Genomic DNA, 20,345 nt, shown 5'->3' with positions numbered 1-20,345 from the left:
AAAAAAAAACAGGGACAGTATGTAAAAATCTGTGTTTTTTTTACATCTGTCCCTGATATGTCCGAAACCGACATGCTTTTGATGTGAAATGCCTGAGATTTTAGCTGCCCCGTCTCTGCACTGCCTCCTGGCGTGGTGGCCATCTATAAGCCCGGGGCCCCCATAATCTTCTATTGCCCGGGGGCCCCATGAGTTGTCAGTCCACCCCTGGCTGGCAACGTGTAGTGAGTATGCTCTCAGCAAGGAAACATTGGCTGCCCAGTGACACATATGTGCATACCTCCCAACAAGCACGGATTCTGCATATTCCTGCAGTCCCACAAAAGGGTTACATTTCCCGCACTGAGAGCATCCGAGCTCCCCCCCCCCCCCCCTGCTCAGTACTGTAGGAGGAGGCGGGCGGAACTGAATGGGCAGTACTGCTGGAGGAGGCGGGTGGAGCTGAATGGCAGCCTATAGGAGGAGGCGGGCAGAGCTGAATGGCAGCTGTACTATAGGAGGAGGCGGGCGGAGCTGAATGGCAGCCTATAGGAGGAGGTGGGCGGAGCTGAATGGCAGCTGTACTATAGGAGGAGGCGGGCGGAGCTGAACGGAAGCCGTACTATTGGAGGAGGCGGACGTAGCTAAATGGGCAGTACTGCGGCGCGTCGGTGACTGCTGAGGGAGGAGACATTCTGTGCAAAGGTGAGAGGCATCCACTTCGCCCCCCCCCTGCTCAATAACCTCGACCCCCCCGCTCAACAACTTAGATCCCCCCGGACTTTTTAAATGTTGGGAGGTATGTATGTGGAGTGTGTGGACATTAAAGCCCATCCTTTTGCTGCTGCACATATGTGTTGGGTCAATATAATGTGAATATTTTTTTTTAATGCAAGCTGTGTAGGTACCTGAATTTGACTTAGTATCTCTTGAAAATCATTGCACAGCAGAGCTCAGATTGGGATAGGGAGAAGCAGCACAAGGAGCCAAACAGTTTCTGCAGTGATGTTAACAAGGAGGATGTTGATAGTAGAGAGCAGAGTAAAGTAGAGATGAGCTTATTAAGCTGGTCATACAGGGCTCAGATTTTTTTCCATTCAGCCAATGGACTGAATGAAAAAAGCTAAACTGATTAACTCATTCACCTTGAATGTGTGGAAACCTTCACGCTGCGCTATTGTATTCTAAGTGGGGACTCTCCCTCCACCAGAATACAATAATCAGCGCTGCAGCTAATTGGTTGCATGCGCTGATCGAAGTACATTTTTCCAACAAGCACGTTCATGAGAAGTCGATCATTAGATCAACTTCTCAAGAACAGGAATGGCCATAGATGGATCAAAATGTAGCCGGTTCCTGCTGAACTGGCCACATTTCAATTCATCTATGGCCAACTTAAGGCTTCATGTACACTACAGCTCCTAAACTTGAGTCTAGGAGCTTTAGGCATTTTTCTGCCAAAGTTCCTTAACTCAATGTCATAAAAGCCTATGTATCCATGTACACTAGGCTTTTAGGATCATTTAGAAGATGCTGCAGTTAGGAGAGGTTCAACCTCCCTCTCCTGAATGCTGAAGAATCGCGTTCAGTATAGGAACGTTTTGACCTCTGGCTGCAAAATTGCAGTTAAATTGTGGTGCAATTTAGCAGCGTTTTGCATTTCCTGTGGCCAGCGGTCATATTAGGCTGTGTGTACATGAAGCCTTAGGCCTCGTACACACGATAGGTTAACCAGAGGACAACGGTCTGATGGACCGTTTTCATCGGTCAAAACCGATCGTGTGTGGGCCCCATAGGTTATTTAACCATCGGTTAAAAAAAAGCCAACTTGCTTTAAATTTAACCGATGGATTCTTAACCGATGGGAAAAAAACGATCGTTATTAGGCACAACCATCGGTTAAAAATCCATGCATGCTCAGAATCAAGTCGACGCATGCTTGGAAGCATTGAACTTTGTTTTTTTCAGCACGTCGTTGTGTTTTACGTCACTGCGTTCTGACACGATCGTTTTTTTAACCGATGGTGTGTAGGCGCGACGGACCATCAGTAAGCTTCATCGGTTAACCGATGAAAACGGTCCATCGGCCCGTTCTCATCGGATGGACCGATCATGTGTACGAGGCTTTAGTCTTTTTATCCTGTCACTGTCCAATTTTAGGCTGGAGGTGAAACATGATCTGTATGTGTTGCTTAAAAGCACAGCAGAGAAATGTAGGTCTCCTGTCCTGCTAGACAAAGGTGTCCTGTGTAAATCTAGGACTGAATGGACAGAAAAGCAAATCCTTATCAGGTAAAGCAACTCCCCATATGCACTATATTACCAAAAGTATTGGAACGTATGCCTTTACACGCACATGAACTTTAATGGCATCCCAGTCTTGGTACATAGGGTTCAATATTGAGTTGGCCCACTCTTTGCAGCTATAACAGCTTCAACTCCTCTGGGAAGGCTGCCCACAAGGTTTAGGAGTGTCTATGGGAATGTTTGACCATTCTTCCAGAAACGCATCTGTGAGGTCAGGCACCGATGTAGCTGCAAAGGGTGGGCTAACTCAATATTGAATGTTACGGACTAAGACAAAAATGAAGTTCATGTGCGGGTGTCCCAATACTTTTGGTGATATAGTGTATGTATTTCATCTGAATATTTAGCTGTTTTCTCGGAGCTCAGATTTAATTCTGGTCTGTCCACTATTGTAACGACCATATGTACTGATGTTCTTATATGAAGTCCTTCAATAATAAGAACATTTTATAAATATGCAACGTTGTAAAGAAATGTTTTTTTAAGCGAATGCTAAATATAAAAAATGAAGTAATTGTCAATCAGTCACCAACCAAAACAAACAAACATTCTCAGGATTCACTTCTCGTTCCTAGTATATTTTAGTGTGTCATTTATGAGACAAGGTTAAAGGATGGAAGAAGTGAAGACAGATCAAAGGAGCACATGAAACAAAGTTATTCCGACATGTAGCTGGAATGTAGGAAATGTATTTATGCAACCAAAAAAAAAAACCTGATGTGTTTGCAAAGACAGCACTGTGTACTGGCAGCAAAACAATCCTCCTCAACTTGACAATGTATTCCTTGTCTAAAAGAATGCATGGGCTTTCATAAGCAGTCAACAGGGAGGGAAGCTGCAAACAGTTTTTTGGTATCTGTCTCATAGCGCTCATACCACACTGCATAATTTAATGATTGATGACATGTTTTATAGGCACATTTTTTTGTAGGACCTCCTTTCAAATGACTTGAATTACACAAAGCATGACTTTTTCCAATATACTGAAATTCTGCATTTTTTTGGGGATGGGCCCTATTAAAAAGTTACAAGATGAACAGCAAAACAGAACAACATACATCTTGTGAACAAGATCCAAATGTAACATGGAACATAATTTCATGTGTTGCTGTTGATTAACAACTGAATATGTTTACTGACGGGAATCAATACGTTTCAGGGACCTGCACTCCCTTCTTCAACGCTAACAATACACCTTATATGTGAAGAGTTATGCCGCGTACACACGATGGGGCGTTTTTATCAGACGAACCGATCGTGTGTGGGCCCCATTGTTTTTTTTTCCCACCAGTGAAAAAACTTAGGGCCAGATCCACAAAAGGGATACGCAGGCGTATCTGCTGATACGCCGTCGTATCCCTGTTTCTATCTATGCGGCTGATTCATAGAATCAGTTACGCATAGATATCCCTAAGATCCGACATGTGTAATGGACTTACACTGTCGGATCTTAGGATGCAGTACCGCGGCCGCCGCTGGGGGCATTTCTCGTTGAAATCCAGCGTCGGGTATGCAAATTAGCACTTACGGAGATCCACAAAGCTTTTTCCCTTCGTTAAGTCTCCGTAAGTGTTAGTTTGCCGTCGCAAAGATAGGGCTGCTTTTACAAAGTGTAAAGTTAGTACACCATGTAAAAGTATACCTGTCTTTCCCGCATCGCTGTCAAATTTCTTTTTACATTTTTTTTTTCCGCCGCATCTCTTTTTTACCCGTCGCGATTCATAAAACTCGGCGCAACGTAACGTAACGCAAAGCACATCGGGAAAATAGCGTCGGGAGCATGCGCAGTACGTCCGGCGTGGGAGCGCGCCTAATTTAAATGGGACTCGCCCCATTTGAATTGGCCCGCCTTGCACCGGACGGATTTAAGTTACACCGCTGCAAATTTCCAGGTAGATGCTTTGTGGATCGGGCACTAACTTGTGTAATTTGCGGCGGTGTAACTTAAATCAAAAAAGTTACGTTGCGCCCGCTGGTTGTGGATCTGGCCCTTAGAACCTGTTTTAAAATTATCTGATGGTTAAAAAAACGATAGAAAAAAACGATCGTCTGTGGGGAAATCCATCGGTTAAAAATCAACGCATGCTCAGAATCAAGTCGACGCATGCTCGGAAGCATTGAACTTCATTTTTCTCAGCACGTCGTGTTTTACGTCACCGCGTTCTGACACGATCGTTTTTTTAACTGATGGTGTGTAGGCAAGACTGATGAAAGTCAGCTTCATCGGATATTTGATGAAAAAATCCATCAGACCGTTTTCATCGGATGAACTGATCGTGTGTACAGGGCATTAGACCAAAGGGGTATAGGAAAGGTTGACATAATTCTGCAAAGTGTTGCTAAAAGGAGAGAGGATGCTACACAGTGGTAAACATGGCCCAGTTCCAACTTTTGTGAGACCTGTTGCTGCCATGAATTTTAAAATTACCCAATTTTTTTCTTAAAGTGGTATATTTTTTCAGTTTAAACATCAAGGCCCGGATTCAGATACAATTGCGTATCTATCGGCGGGCGTAACGTATCTCAGATACGTTACGCTGCCGTAACTTAGGGCGCAAGTTCTGTATTCAGAAAGAACTTGTGCCCTAAGTTAAGGCGGCGTAGCGTATGTGGTCCGGCGTAAGCCCGCGGAATTCAAATTCTCCATGCAGTGGGCATGTTGTATGGTAATGAAGGCTGACCCCACGTAAATTATGTTTTTGGCTAACAGCGCATGCGCCGTCCGTGAACGTATCCCAGTGCGCATGCTCCAAATGAACCCGCAAAAAGCCAATGCTTTCGACGTGATGGTAAATTACGCCCAGCCCTATTCGCGAACGACTTACGCAAACGACGTAATCAACGGAAAATTCGACGCTGGCCCGAAGTCCATACTTAACATAGGATACGCCTCATATTGCAGGGGTAACTTTACGCCGAAAAAAGCCTAACGTAAACGACGTAAAAAAATGCGCCGGGCGGACATACGTTTCTGAATCGGCGTATCTACCTAATTTGCATAGTAAATCTACAGAAGCGCCACCTAGCGGCCAGCGTAAATATGCAGCCTAAGATACGACAGTGTAAGAGACTTACGCCGGTCGGATCTTAGGGAAATCTATGCATAACTGATTCTACGAATCAGGCGCATAGATACAACCCTGCACACTCAGAGTTACGACGGCGTATCCGGAGATACACTGTTGTAACTCCTATCTGAATCCGGGCCCAAGTATGTTTTCTATTGTGAATAAAATATGGGTTATTGAGATTTGCAAACCAATGCATTCTGTTTTTATGTAGATTTTTATTCACAGCGGCCCAACATTTTGGGAATTTGGAAATAACTACATTTGTAGTCCCAGTCCCACAAAAAGTATATTTGTACAGGCGGTCCCCTACTTACAAACATCCGACTTACAAATGACTCCTACTTACAAATGGAGGGAGACAACAGGAAGTGAGAGGAAATCTACCCCTAGGAAGGAAAATTCTCTCCTGTAAGAGTTAATATGGGAAAAAGGTGTCTCCACTGATGCTTTATCACCAATCCTTGTTTCCCTAATAACCCCAAATTTTGAACATCCAATTGTCATTGGGACAGAAAGTGAGGTGAAATCTTCGGAACGGGGCACAGACAGTAAAACAAATGTTACAGGGGTGATAACCCTTCCCTATGCTATCCAAAAAGCTTAAAAATATTTTTTTTGGCTGGAGCTACACTTAAAAAATTTACCTGTTCCAAATTACAAACAGATTAAACTCTAGAGCTTTAGATACGGTACAACATTTAAGCTGGCCATCTATCATCCTGTGGCATCTGTTTCCTATTTCAGAGATTTTCCTTTACTTCCTGTCCCATAGCCAAACAGAAAGAGAGATGAAATCCCTGCAAATTAAGGGAATTCCCAGGGGACACCTACGTTACCAGAACTAGTGTCCACATAGGAAGATTTCCTTTCTATTATTTTTTCCGGGGACAACCCCAAATGTGGGATTTTCTTTTACTTTCACTTTGAATGACAATGGTAAACAGGACAAATAGAGAGAGTGAACGAGGGCACAGGCAGCAGTAAAAACTGACAAGCGTTCTATCAAAGCTAAAAAAAAAAGTTTTGCCTTTACTTATACTTTAAATCTGAATGATGATAATGAGCACCTCAGTGTAATTTCCATACATTTAAATTAGTCACTTACATTCATTCATTCATGTAGCCCTACAGGTTTAAGTGTACCCAGGCAGAAGATCCAGAAAACTCCCCTTTACCACCTCTCCTGGGGACTATGATCTTTTCTACACCCTGTATAGATACAGCTGAGGGTCATCTGCATGACAATCATTAAAGTGGTTAGCTACATTGGTTGAATGTTAAGATGGTCATGTAGGCGATCCCTTAACCTGCAGGTAGCACGGCCAACTTACTGAATTTTGCAAAGGTTGCACGTAATTGCATATATCAAATAAAGAAGTAAGTATTGTCATAATTTCTGTAGTTACTGGTAGAATGCACACAGTTTCCCCTCCTAATGTGGGAACAGCAGGGGCAACCAATAATGCCACATGCTTTTGAACTGAAGCCAGTGTGAAGGATTTTCCTTCCTGCTGGGAAATAAACTTGGAAACATATCTGCCGAATGTCGGTGCCCTGCGGGAGACTACCTTAGAAGAAGACTACCCAAAGAAAAAGGGGGGAGAAGGGTATAAAGCAGAACTTCCCCTTAGGGAGAAGTTCCGCTTTAAGCTTATATGAGACTGGGTTTACATAGACATTGCCTAGGTGATGGCAACATCATGTAAGATGCAGTTCTATAAAAGGTGGATCCGCAGTTATAGCATTTATATGCCACATCTGCCACATACTAAAAAGAAATACTGTATTTATTGGCGTATAACACTCACTTTTTCACCCTGAAAATCGTTTGCAAATAGCGTGTGCGTGTTATACGCAGATACTGCAATTTGGGCTGCCTCTGAAAGAACGGGGAGGGGTCCGGGATGAACGCCGTCAGATTACAGAGTCCCTTCTCCTTGGCCGGCATTGGACCAGTGTTCTGTCCATCATAGAAGCTGGTCCAGGAGGTGGGACTGTATTAAAGAGGCCGCCGAGTAAACAGGAGATTCTCGCTGTATGTAATCTGACAGTGCTCATCCTGCCTCCTCCGTGAGATGGGCATTGATCAGGCTGCATTCATGGCAATGGGGAGGCTGCAGATGGGCATTAATCAAGCTGCATTGATGGGCAATTGTGAGGCTGCAGATGGGCATTGATGAAGCTGCATTGATTGCTAATTGTGAAGCTGCAGATGGGCATTGATCAAGCTGCATTGATGGACAATTTTGAGGCTGCAGATGGGCATTGATCAAGCTGCATTGATTGCTAATTGCGAAGCTGCAGATGGGCATTGATCAAGCTGCATTGATGGACAACTTTGAGGCTGCAGATGGGCATTGATCAGGCTGCATTGATGGACAACTTTGAGGCTGCAGATGGGCATTGATCAGGCTGCATTGATGGGCACTGACCCTTATTTTGCTTCAAAGTTCTTTATTTGAAATTTACATTTGTTTCCTGAAACTTCCCTCTTAAAATGAAGGTGCGTGTTATACGCCTGTGTGTGTTATATGCTGATAAATACAGTATTTTTATTGCTGTCTGCATCCCAATGAGATTTCTCTCTCACTTCTTATGTTTTCGGTGTAATTCCACTTTAACAGTAACCGGCTAGAGCACAGAGGTCATCCGATTGATGAGAGTGCTCCCAGACATTTCTCCCGCTGTACTCGCTGACTAATTTCTGCACATTTCAAGTAGCTGAATTATTATTACATCAGATGAAATTACAGGGCTGATTCATCACACTCTCTGTTTATCAAGACCACATTATTACAGCTATTAACAGAATCACAGCATTAACCTTTCCTGGATTTGGCCCAAAGTTTACTTAGCATGTAGAAAATGTATTCTTTATTAGTGATATTTTAAACTTCTTATACAATTTTTTCATAAGATTACCAAGTCAACAGTGTTGACATCCAAATAAAATAATCCAATGTGTCTATACAGTAAAAAGCAATTCAACAGCAAACACAAATAGTAAGAAACTTAAAATTAGTACAGACTTTATGAAAAGTCATAAATTGTAACTGGAGGTTCTAGGTTGCATTAAAGCGGAGCTAAATGTGAAAACATGCAACGTCTCCTCTGCAATAACAAACACCTAAACGGCCTGCTTGCAGTCTTCTATTGAATGTACACTGAGCTGCACATGCATAGCTCACCGTGCATTAGCAGCAAACTCCCACTGTGCAGGAATGACAGTGTCTCTTTAGCGTGCGCGGAATGATCTCATTCAGCCACCAGCCAATCAAGCAACCGAAAACCCTGCACCCAAAAATAGCCAAGGAGAAGATGACAGCGGCTGGTAAGGGTTTTTAGAACGAGGAGGTGATTTTTTTTCTTTCAGTTTAGTTCCACTTTAACAATACATAATGGCTTTTTGAAACGAAAAGTTCTCATACGCTATGATTTGATGATTTCCAAAATAATGAATAATATAAATTCCGTTACTAGAAACAGAAACCTTAATCATAAAAGAGTGAAGGACAGGTAAGATTGAATAAAAGCGGGGAAAATAAAACGTGGAGAAGTAATAAAGAAAGTGTAGCACTACTCCCGAAGGAGCTGCTGGTTTGTTTTGGGCGGCATGTTACCTCATGTTTCTCTGATGTCTAGGGGTGTTTGGTGAAAGTTGTAGTAACGGAATGTCCACGAAAGGTGTCTTTTTCTGTGCTCTTTATTACCCAGCCGGCTAAAAACAATAAAACTTGGTGAAGAGTAGACCCAGGAAGATGGCGTCTGCCTCATAAATACTCTCTCCCAGCATGCACAGCGAAACCAAACCCTCCTGTTAGGCTGCTGGGCAAGAGCACCCAATCCTTGATTCCACTGCTGCCACCTGCCGAAATGGGGTGAGATCAGCACCCCAGTAACAACAGAATGAACCCACAGCACAGACAAAGCTGAGACAGAGACCCACATTTGAACAAATCAACATGGTCAGAGTACTAACTCTCTGACCCCCTCTAAATTCAACATAGCACCGGTACTGGAAAGTAACCAGGCACTACTAAAGCAAGCAGAAAAGCATAGGATGGGGTGGGAAGATATTTTGAACTTCAAAGGGCAAATGTGTACAGTTGCTACTCTATAGAATATAGGTTCATTCATTTCCCAGTAACAAGATCTGAATAATGGAGTTACCATCACTGCCGCTGTACACGTGTGGACTTGCCTAATAGCCAGAGCCCAAACTTTATTTTTAAAATCCTTTTCAGTTAAAGCTTCAGACGATTCTTCTCTCTATTTACCACCCTACATGCATAAACAATATGGGGCAAGATAATTCCTCCAAAATGAACAGGACTGGTGGACCCACTGTCATAATCTCTAATATCGTAAGGAAAAGCAGGATTAAAAACATTTCAAACCACTAACCGCAAAAAAATGAAAACATTCTAACATATATAAAAAGTAATTCTGAGAGAAATACAGGACTGCCATTACAGATCTTCGTGAAGTAGCCAAATAATTGAGAATTATGTCTAATCCTTCAACTATACTATCACTAATAGGAAACATGCACATAGCCAGTGAAGTCACAACAATGTCAAGACTTATTACTTGCAGGTTTGTTCCAGGTTAATGAATAATGATACACAAAGTAGTGAAACCAGTTGATTGGCAGAGCAGCCAGGTAGCTGGCATTTTCATAAGGTCAAGTCTGCAGTTGCAGCATTTAAATTTCTCTGCACAGGCTTCCTTTAAATTAGAAGAAAGATTAATTTGCAGTCCAAGATTTGAAACCCAACCACTACCATTACATGTTGACTGACAGAACTGCTTAATACCCCTAGTGCATTATAGAACTAAGTATTGTTGCATTCATTCAAAAAGGCTTTGGTATGGAATGCTGAGGGAGTGGTCTCAGCGAGGTCCTAAAATATTTTAAACTTTTGTCTAAATGCTGGAGACACAAATATACTTTTACAGTGTATATCAGCATGAAAACTTTATCTCAACTGTGAAGCATGATGGAAGGAGAATACTAGTGTAACGCTGCTTTGATGCCTCAAAGCCCTGACAGCTTCCAGTCAGTGAAGAACCAATGAATTTCAGATTGTATCAGGTAATTTGTAACCCAAAATCAACTTAGATAATGGAACATAACAATGGTTCAAAATATAGAAATACCCAAAGAACAAAGTGGTTTACAAAGACACATGGCATTACATGGCAGTGCATTTTACATATTATGGAGACTTGTGGTCATAACCAAACATTACATATGGTTTTAGGTGTATGTATGGTTAAATAGTGACAGATCTTTACGCTTATAATTGCCATATGAAGTAACAAACCTGCTATAAGCATACAATGCCTATAGTCTATTCCTCCTTATTAGGCGTCTCCAAACTTTCTAAAAAAAGGACCAGTTTACTATCCTTCAGATTTCAGGGGGGCTGGACTAGGGCCAGTGGGAATAGAAAATGTCCTGGTGTCCAGTGGGAGTAAACAATGCCCTATCTTTGGTGTTAGAGGGAGGAATAGTGCCCCATTATTGGTGTCTACAGAAGGAATTCTGCCACATCAGTTGTGTCAGTGTAAGGAATTCTGCCCTATTATTGGTGTCATTGGAAGGAATTCTACCCCATTGTTGGTGTCAGTGGATGGAATAGTGCCCCAAGGGCTGGATAAAGTAAAACAAAGGGCCACATTTTAAATACTACTGTTCTAGCATATCTTCCTATAGTACCCTATTGAGGTGATATCACTGAATAGTGTATCATCCAGCAATTTTACATATCAGTATGCAATTGCAAATTTTATCACCAAACAACTTTAGATTATTTAGTAGCATTATAATCAACAAGCAGCAGTGTATCAAGCATTATGGCACACAGAAATACATAAAATTGTTTAGCAGCTACACTTCACCAACAGCAACAGCAACAGCACATACCATAATGCAGCAATATATTATATCACCTTGCTGCAGAATAGCAGTATACAACCATATCACACAGCAATACACCTTCCAGCATTAGTATACATCATAGAGCATTAGTGCAATGTAGTATAACCATAAAGTATATTACATTACTGAGCAAAAGCTAATTCTCACGTAGGCTGGGTTCACACCTATGTGAAATGGATGCAGGTTTCCGGGACGGCTGCAGAGCTCACTGTGCGTCTTTTGCTCCATTTCAGGGCCAAATTCCAGCACAGATTCGTCCCTGAACGAGATAATGGTGATGAACAGTGTTCCTGTGCAATCCACAGCCAATTCCAGTGTAAACCGAGCCTTAGGTCTTGTACACATGACCGAGGAACTCGTCGGAAAAGACACATCGTTTTCCTTGACGAGTTCCTTGTTAGGCTTGTCGAGGAACTCGACAAGCTTGCTTTGCGTACACACGCTCAAGACAAAATCTCCTCGTTCTCAAACGCGGTGACGTAGAACACATACAATGGCAGGGGAAGTTCGATTCCACTGGCACAACCCTTGGGGCTGATTTTGCTAATCTCATGTTACTGCGTGTTAAGTAAAAGTTTGGTAAGAGACGATTTGCACTTTTCAGTCTACAGCGTGAAAAATTTGATATCTCCATTACAAATGCTACTTTTACCAAAGGTGCGCGGGATTCTTAGCATACACACACTCGCGTTTCTCGTCGAAAATCAGCCCGACGAGGAACACGACGAGGAAATTGAGACTCCCGTCGAGGAAAAAGAGATCTTGTTTTGTTTTTTCTCGTCGAGTTCCTCGACAGTTTTCTCGATGAAAAACGTACACACGACCGGTTTCCTCGGCAAAAAAGCTCTTCCACCAAGTTTCTTTTTGGATTCTGTCTAGGAAACCGGTCGTGTGTACACGGCCTGATACTAACATAGTGGCCCAGATTCAAGTAGAATCGCGCAATATTTGCGTGGGCAAAGAGCAAATTTTTTTCTCTGCGCCCACGCAAATATTGCGCTTTGCCCGCGATTCACGGAGCAGTTGCTCCGTAAATTGCGCGGGCAATATGCTAAGCAGCCGGGCGCAAGGCTGCCTAATGTAAATGATCCCGCCGCGGGCGGGAATCATTTAAATTAGGCGCGCTCCCGCGCCGAGCGAACAGCGCATGCTCCGTCGGGAAACTTTCCTGACGTGCATTGCGGCAAATGACGTCGCAAGGACGTCATTTGCTTGTAAGTGAACGTGAATGGCGTCCAGCGCCATTCACGGTTCACTTACGTAAACGACGTTAAATTTGAACGTCGCGAGCGGGAGGCGCAGCTATACTTTAGCATTGGCTGCGCCTGCTATTAGCAGGAGCAACCTTATGCTAAAGGCGCCGTACGGAAACTCCGTACCTTGCGTAGGCAGGGCCCGCGCAACTTTTGTGAATCGGTGGTAGTATGCAATTTGCATACTACACGCCGATCACAAAGGCCGCGCCCCCTAGCGGCCAACGCAAGAATGCAGCCTGGGATGTGAAGGCATAAGGAGGCTTATGTTTATCACATCCTAGGCTGCATTCGGTGTAACGAGGTTCCTGAATCAGGAGCACTCGTTACACCGGAGCAAGTAAGCACTTGCGCCGCGCAACTATGGTTGCGCGGGTGCAAGTGCTTCTTGAATCTGGGCCAGTGTATCTCCCAGAATCACTAAATTAGAAATATCAGCAGGGGCATATTGTATCACCCAGTAGCAGCAACATATATTACAAAGCTGTTGTTATATAAAGAAGCAGCGTTATATTATTATATATCACCCACCAGCAGTATTATTATATAATATATTTTTTATGTCACTTCATATATTTTTTTAAAACTGGCCTACTAGGTCCCTGCAGTAAACATCACCCCACAGTAACACTGTGGCGCAGGATCCAGGTCACCAGCCCAAGCAGTGCTGGTTTTATAAGGGGGCGAAATGGACAAAGACAATTGTTTTGGGCTCCCCTCATTGCAAAAATATAAAAATTAAAAAGTATTTATTTTATTAAAATTTATCCTGGGAAAAAAATATGTATTTGTCAGATTTTTTTTTTATTCTAGCACATTGTATCAGTGTTAAACAAACTTTGGTGGCTCATAAGAACACTATGCATAGAGCATTTATGCCCTTAAAGTGGTTGTAAAGCTTGCATTCTGCACCCCCCCTAGCCCCCGTTTTACTTACCTGGGCTCCAAATCTCCATGGGCGTGATCCCACGTTTCTTTCCCCCTGGTCTTGTCATCTATTCATTGGATGATTGATAGCAGCGCAGCCATTGGCTCCCGCTGCTGTCAATCACATCCAATGATGCGGCCGCCAGGGGACAGGGCCGAGTCATACAATTGGCGTCTATGAACGCCGATTGTATGGCACAGGAGCGTGCCTGCAAGGTAACCCTCTTGAGAGAGCGCTTCCCAGAAGGGATTATCTCTTGCGGGGAGGAGCAGCGAGAGCCGCCGTGGGACCCCAGAAGACGAGGATCGGGGGCACTGTGCAAAACAAACTGCACAGTGGAGGTAAGGATGACATGTTTGTTTGTTTTTTTAAATAATCTGCAAACCTTTAGTACCCCTTTAAAGAAGGTAACCTATAACTGCGTGTGTGAGTGCTTGCTACCTCATAAAATCATTGTTGTTGGCCGATTTATGCAGGATATTCCACACAGTTTTTTAATGTGTACATAGGGTTGTATGAGGCTTAACACAGCTGGCAGACAAGTTGCATTTTACATATCAAAAGGGGCCAAAGCACCTACAGGGGATTGTAAAATGTAAATATGTCTGATCAGACTTGAAAGTCTATATCACTACAATTGTGTCATGTTTAAAAAAAAAAAAAAAACTGTGAATGTCATTGAGAATCTAAACCGAATGCTTGGATATTGAATAAATTGTTAAGTCAGCTTTGTCATCTATGAAAACGAAAGAGTGCATAGCAGTATAGCTATTTTCTTTGTATTTTATCTTACCTAAACATCTATTTATGCCGCATACACACGCTCGGAAATTCCGACAAGAAGACCCTGGATTTTTTCCCGACTGAATCTTGGCTCAAACTTGTGTTGCATACACACGGTCACACAAATGTTGTCGAAAATTCCGACCGTCAAGAACGCGGTGACGTACAACACCAAGACGAGCCGAGAAAAATGAAGTTCAATTATTCAAATTGATTTCAATGTGCGTCGGAATTGCATACTTCCGACAAGAACATTTCCCGCCGGAAAATTTGAGAACCAGCTCTCAAATTTTTGCTGTCGGAAATATCGACAGAAAAAGTCAGATGAGGCCTACTCACGGTCGGAATTTCCGACCAAAAGCTCACATCAAACTTTTCTTGTCGGAATTTCCGATCGTGTGTACGCGGCATTAGAGTTTTGCTGACATGTATTTACAGGTATACATGCACTAACTTTAGACATATAAGCTGGGATTCAGAGAGATCGGCGCATCTTTAGTTTGGCGTAGCGCATTTCATATGCGCTACGCCGACGTAACTTGGAGAGGCAAGTACTGTATTCAGAAAGCACTTGCTCCCATATGTGCGCCGGCGTAACGTAAATGGGCCAGCGTAAGCCCGCGTAATTCAAAGTAGGCAAGTAGTGGGTGTGTTGTATGATAATGAAGCGTGACCCCATGTAAATGCATGGACGAACGAACGGCGCATGCGCACGCATGCTCAGAATCACGTCGAATTTACTCCCTAAGATACGCCGGCTCAATGCCTGTGACGTGAACGTAACCTACGCCCAGCCCCATTCACGTACGACTTACGTAAACAACGTAAAAATATATGCTTGTTCCGACGTCCATACTTTGCATTACCTGCGCCTCATATAGCAGGGGTAACTTTACGCCGGATGTACACCTTACGCAAACGGCGTAGCTTACTGTGACGGGCACAACTACGTTTCTGAATCGGCGTATCTAGCTCATTTACATATTCGACGCGTAAATCTACCGAAGCGCCCCTAGCGGCCAGCGTAAATATGCAGCCAAGATACGACGGCGTAAGGAGACTTACGTCGGTAGTATCTTGCAAAATTCAGTTCCTGAATTCGCGGAAAGATACGACGGCGCACATTTGGACTTACGACGGCGTATCTGGAGATACGCCGTCGTAAGTCCTTTCTGAATCCGGGCCATACTGTATAACTCATTTAACCTTTTTATATATGTACAACTTGCCAATTCCAATGATATGCAGTAAATGGACTTTCATGTGTAAATTTGGTGATTTAAAGCTCAACTCCGAGAATAAGACAGAATGTACCCTTGCAGTATTTAAATGCTTGTTCAGTCTAAGGTTACAGGGATAAAGTGGAACACTTACCTTATTCCTGACTCCAGCAAGCATCCTCCATCCATGTAATTGGTCCAGTGCTACTGCTTCCCTAAGATGCTCTCAGCCGCAGCCACATGCTTATCTCCTCCACATGCAATTCGGGTTTAATAGCCCTGAGCTGAATGTCATGATGCAGAGGACAGTACTGGAGCTTGCTGGACTGAGGGAAGGGGTAAGCAATACATCCTATTATTCCTGCTCTCCTAGAATAAACAAGAATTGAATCCCTGTTCTGCTAGGGGTGGTCATTTGAGCTATGCAAGGGTAGACTTTATCAAACTCCTGGAGTCCAGCAGTAATCAATGTGTCCCACAAACCTGAGGTGCCACAGGCCCCTCAAAAAGAAAATCTGGCCTGCAGGCAATACTTACTATAGAGGGGACAGAGGGTGCTAACTAACTGGTTGTGTCTAGCACTATAGGCCAATCAACAGGCTGATAATCTGTCTCTTTGCCTATTGATGAGCAATACTCAAAGGAGGTAAAAACTGATAGAAAGGAAAAAAGGGCAAGACAAAGGAAGGGAGAAGAGAAAAGAGAAAAGGAGCAGAAACCAAAATAAGTGCTGTTCACTATAACATTCCATAACATTTCATGCAAGGTAGGGTGCCCAAATTTCAGCAGACCCTCACCTCATTCTCTAAGCTAAGTAAAAATTCCCAAAGACTCCGGTGAGTGCACAAGTAGGCCTTTTTGTTTCTTTTCTGACCAAGAAATATTGGTTGTGGATATTTTAGCCACGACAGAGTCATTGGTGTGCAGGGGGTAGAAAATAGGTGTTAAAGAGCTTGTTATATGTTTAAGGTGGATAGCTGAATCGATAGATCGATAGATACACATATTTTTATTGTGGTGTAGGATCTGGGCCTGCTGTCCCTCCATCTCTCTTTCTCTCTCTCTCTCCATCTTTCTCTCCTTTCTTTGTCTTTTTCTCTCTTTCTCTCCCTAAATCTTTCTTTCTTTCTCCCTCCATCCCTTATTCATCTCAGACTCTAACCACACCCCATTGAGCCACGCCCACTATTTTGCGCGAACCACGACCATTTTTCGTAATGTATAGAAGGTAGGGCCCGAAAGTGACTTAAGCCCAGGGGCCCCACCACCCTAAGTCCTGCCCTGCTCAGGCCTCGTACACACGACCGATGAACTTGTCGGAAAAGACACATCGTTTTCCTCGACGAGTGCCTTGCTAGGCTTGTCGAGAAACTCGACAAGCTTTCTTTGCGTACACACTGTCAAGACCAAATCTCGTCATTCTCAAACGCGGTGACATACAACACGTACGACAGCAGGGGAAGTTCGATTCCACTGGCAGCCCCCTTGGGGCTGCTTTTGCTAATCTCATGTTACTGCGTGTTAAGTAAAAGTTTGGTAGGAGACGATTTGCACTTTTCAGTCTGTTACAGCTTGACAAATGTGCTATCTCCATTACAAACACTACTTTTACCGAAGGTGCGCTCCCGTCTCATACTTTATTCTGAGCATGCGCGGGTTTCTAAGCATACACACGAACGTGTTTCTGGTCGAAAACCAGCCCGACGAGGAAATTAAGACTCCCGTTGAGGAAAAAGAGAACTTTTTTCCTCGTCGAGTTCCTCGACAGTTTTCTCGATGAAAAGCATACACACGACCGTTTTCCTCAGCAAAAAAGGTCTGCCACCAAGTTTCTTGATGGATTCTGTCGAGAAATACGGTCGTGTGTACGAGGCCTCACTGTAAAATCTGGTGCTCTTTGAAGGGCAATCAGTATTGAAATCACTTTTTAGGGGGCAATTGACAGGTGGAGCCACTTTTTAAACTAAGTACTATGGCCTGTCCAGCTTTTATTTTACAGTTCAGTTGGGTGGCTGGGAGAGGCAATAAAATGACAGCTCAGCTGCTTGGTTTTGCCGTCCGATACCACCTGTCTGAAAGAGGCCTTACTTAGCCTAGTTAATGAGATGGAGTGTGCAGATCATCCATTTATGTTAGAGTAAAAATCCTGTTTTTTTGTTCTTGCACATGACTGGCCATTCTTTCCCAAGTATAATTATCATTAGCTTCCTCTTATTCTCTACATTTGGTGAAAATGTATTAATAATAGTTTGACAAAAAAAATGAAAGGCCGCAATATAAGGTCACACATGTAAAAGAAATCTGAACCACAAAAATAAATACAAAGTTAAATATCCACAAGAATCGTGCAAATGCATCATTTAAAAACGATAATGCTGCACATAATGTTATCCCATGCTAAAACAATATCATCCATCACCAAGAACACTGCTATTTGTCAGGTCATAGTGATTTAAAATAATGACAGAAACAGAAGCGCATAGAATATTTATTTCCTGCATTTATACAGAGCTGTCATACTGTCTAGTACATAACAAAGACCCACTCACATTGGCCTCTGGCCAGAGAAAAAAAAAATCTATATAATATATAAAAAATATAACGCAACCGACCACAAACCTGGTCAATTCAAACTGAGCACATAATATAAAATCCATATGTAGAGGTTACATTCGGGGTAAACTACAATTAAAAAATGATCAGCAAATCCAGAGATAAGAACAGCTAATCGGGGCATTTCCTCCAAATAATAAAGTTTAACTTCACCCTTTCTGAACCTCCTTAAAAATAACAAATATGAAATAGTTTTGCACAAAGTACCCAATTCCTCCTCTTCTTGGGTCCCCCGCAGGAGCTCTGGTCTTCTTCCTCCTGCTGAGTGCCCCCGTAGCAAGCTGCTTGCTATGGGGGCTCTCGAGCGTTCTCAGTCCTGAGCAACCTCTGTGTGTCTATGGGACACACAGAGCATGGTTCGGTCCTGTCCCCCACCCCCTGGCTGTGATGGACAACAGCATGAGCCAATGTCTCTCACTGCTGTGTCTCAGCCAATGAGGAGGCAGAGTCTCGGGAGAGTGTCTCATGCACATCACACTGGGGTGGGGGTCTGGGGGAAGATGCATGTATGAAGGAAAAAAACAAACCTTCTGGCTTTAGAACCACTGAAGCCAAAGCATTTTTTTTTGTTTTTGGATAAAGTAGTGAATGCGTAAGCTCTCCTGGCCAGTTTTCTTTTTCTTTGTCATATTGGGCAGATTTTCTTTACCTGTCTCGAAACACAATAGGAAATGAGAGGAGATTTCACCAAAGCAAGGAAAATCGTCTCTTGGACAGTTCTTACAGGAGCAAGGGTCCCCACTGGAAGATTTTCAGGAGCAAGGGACACACCATCGGTCTCCTCTCCCTGACAGGACGTGGATCTCTGTGTTTATGGTCCTGCTCAGTTACTGGGCAATCGCAGGTGCCCGGCGGACATCGCAGCCGCTGGGCACACGCATCGGGTTCCCAGTGACGCAGCTGGTGCGCGTTATATGTTGTCCTCCCAGAACGAAAGGCTTATCATCCAGCCATCATTTGACGGCGGGCGGTAGCCTGGTGGTTAATGTAACATAGCAAATCTTCACTTTTTGGGTTTATTTACACTTTATGTAACTCCTACAGCATACCTCCCAACTGTCCCTGATTTCGAGGGACTGTCCCTGATTTGGAGCAATGTCCCTCTGTCCCTCATTCTCCTCATTTGTCCCTCATTTTGGTCTGATCTATATAGATGTATATAAAATGCACTTTTTATCTATCAAAAAGTGTTTCCCAGCACTAAACTTTCATCTGATTTCTAAATTGCTGCATTTGTAAATTCCAAAAGCCAATATAAAGAAATAGTAGTGGTAAAAAAAAGCACTTGTGGGTTTAACCTTTAAATTCTCCTTTAAGGGGGCGTGGCAAGGGGTGTGTCCTATGCCTGCATACTTTTGCTTATAGGTGTCCCTCATTCCCATCTCAGAAAGTTGGGAGGTATGCCTACAGGTCTTGCCCCCACCTTCTCAAGCTGTGACTAGACAACAAGGCCTCATGCACAGTGGACTTTTTTAACATGGCGGTAAAGGGTGTCTGGCATTTTTTCTTCTCTTTCTAAATGCCCCTGCATGTTAGCCTATGTATCCATGCACACATAGGCATTTGGAGGAGTTTAGAGGCAGAAAAACCCCCCACAGCCAGTTAGTCCAGGAACAGTGGCTAGCTTGGCATGAAAAAATGCTTGACGCATATAAACGTGTCTAAATGCGCGTTTATACCTTGAGCGTAATGCATTTTAAAGTGGATGTAAACCCACTCTCATCCTTTCTAAACTACTGCCATTATGCTGATCTATAAGGATATACATGCCTCCTGCATGTATCCTTGCCTGTCAAATGTCTCCCCTCTGTCTGTTATAAGAACTAAAAAACTGCAGATTCTGTGGGTGGATCTGTTGTCTGGAGCTCGGTGGGTGGAGTCGTGATGTCAGTAAACTCTCCGCCCACCTCTACACTCCCCTTGCATTTTTTACTATGTATTCCTTACACTAAATTCTGCTATGATCACTAACATCCAGTCAAAATCCAGAAAAGTAACCACATGACTTCAGAAAAGGAGTGGGGGTGGGAGCTAAAAAATAATGCCTGTCCCCAGGCTAGTGCATGAGATATGTAAATAACCTGTTACTCACAGCAAAGGGGCGGAACGGACCAATGTTTTTCTCTGTAAGTCCGTTGTATTTCACTGAACAATAAAAGAGGATTGCTCAGAGGTGGATTAACTATGTGTGGTAAGACTGGGCACAGATGATAGGAAATCGGATACTTTACATTGTGACATAAAAAA

The 20,345-nt window shown here is 43.3% G+C and overlaps 1 protein-coding gene across 6 annotated transcripts in view; it reads right to left on the bottom strand.

Moving 5' to 3' along the window:
* The window catches only part of PHACTR1 (phosphatase and actin regulator 1), a 411,120-nt gene that overhangs the window by 140,898 nt on the left and 249,877 nt on the right, over nucleotides 1-20,345 (bottom strand). The window lies entirely within an intron of this gene.

This window comes from Rana temporaria, chromosome 5 (assembly GCF_905171775.1).
Source record: "Rana temporaria chromosome 5, aRanTem1.1, whole genome shotgun sequence".
NCBI classification, from domain to species: Eukaryota; Metazoa; Chordata; class Amphibia; order Anura; family Ranidae; genus Rana; species Rana temporaria.
Note: the sequence above shows the minus strand (reverse complement) of the source record. Positions and strands in the feature narration are given on the sequence as shown.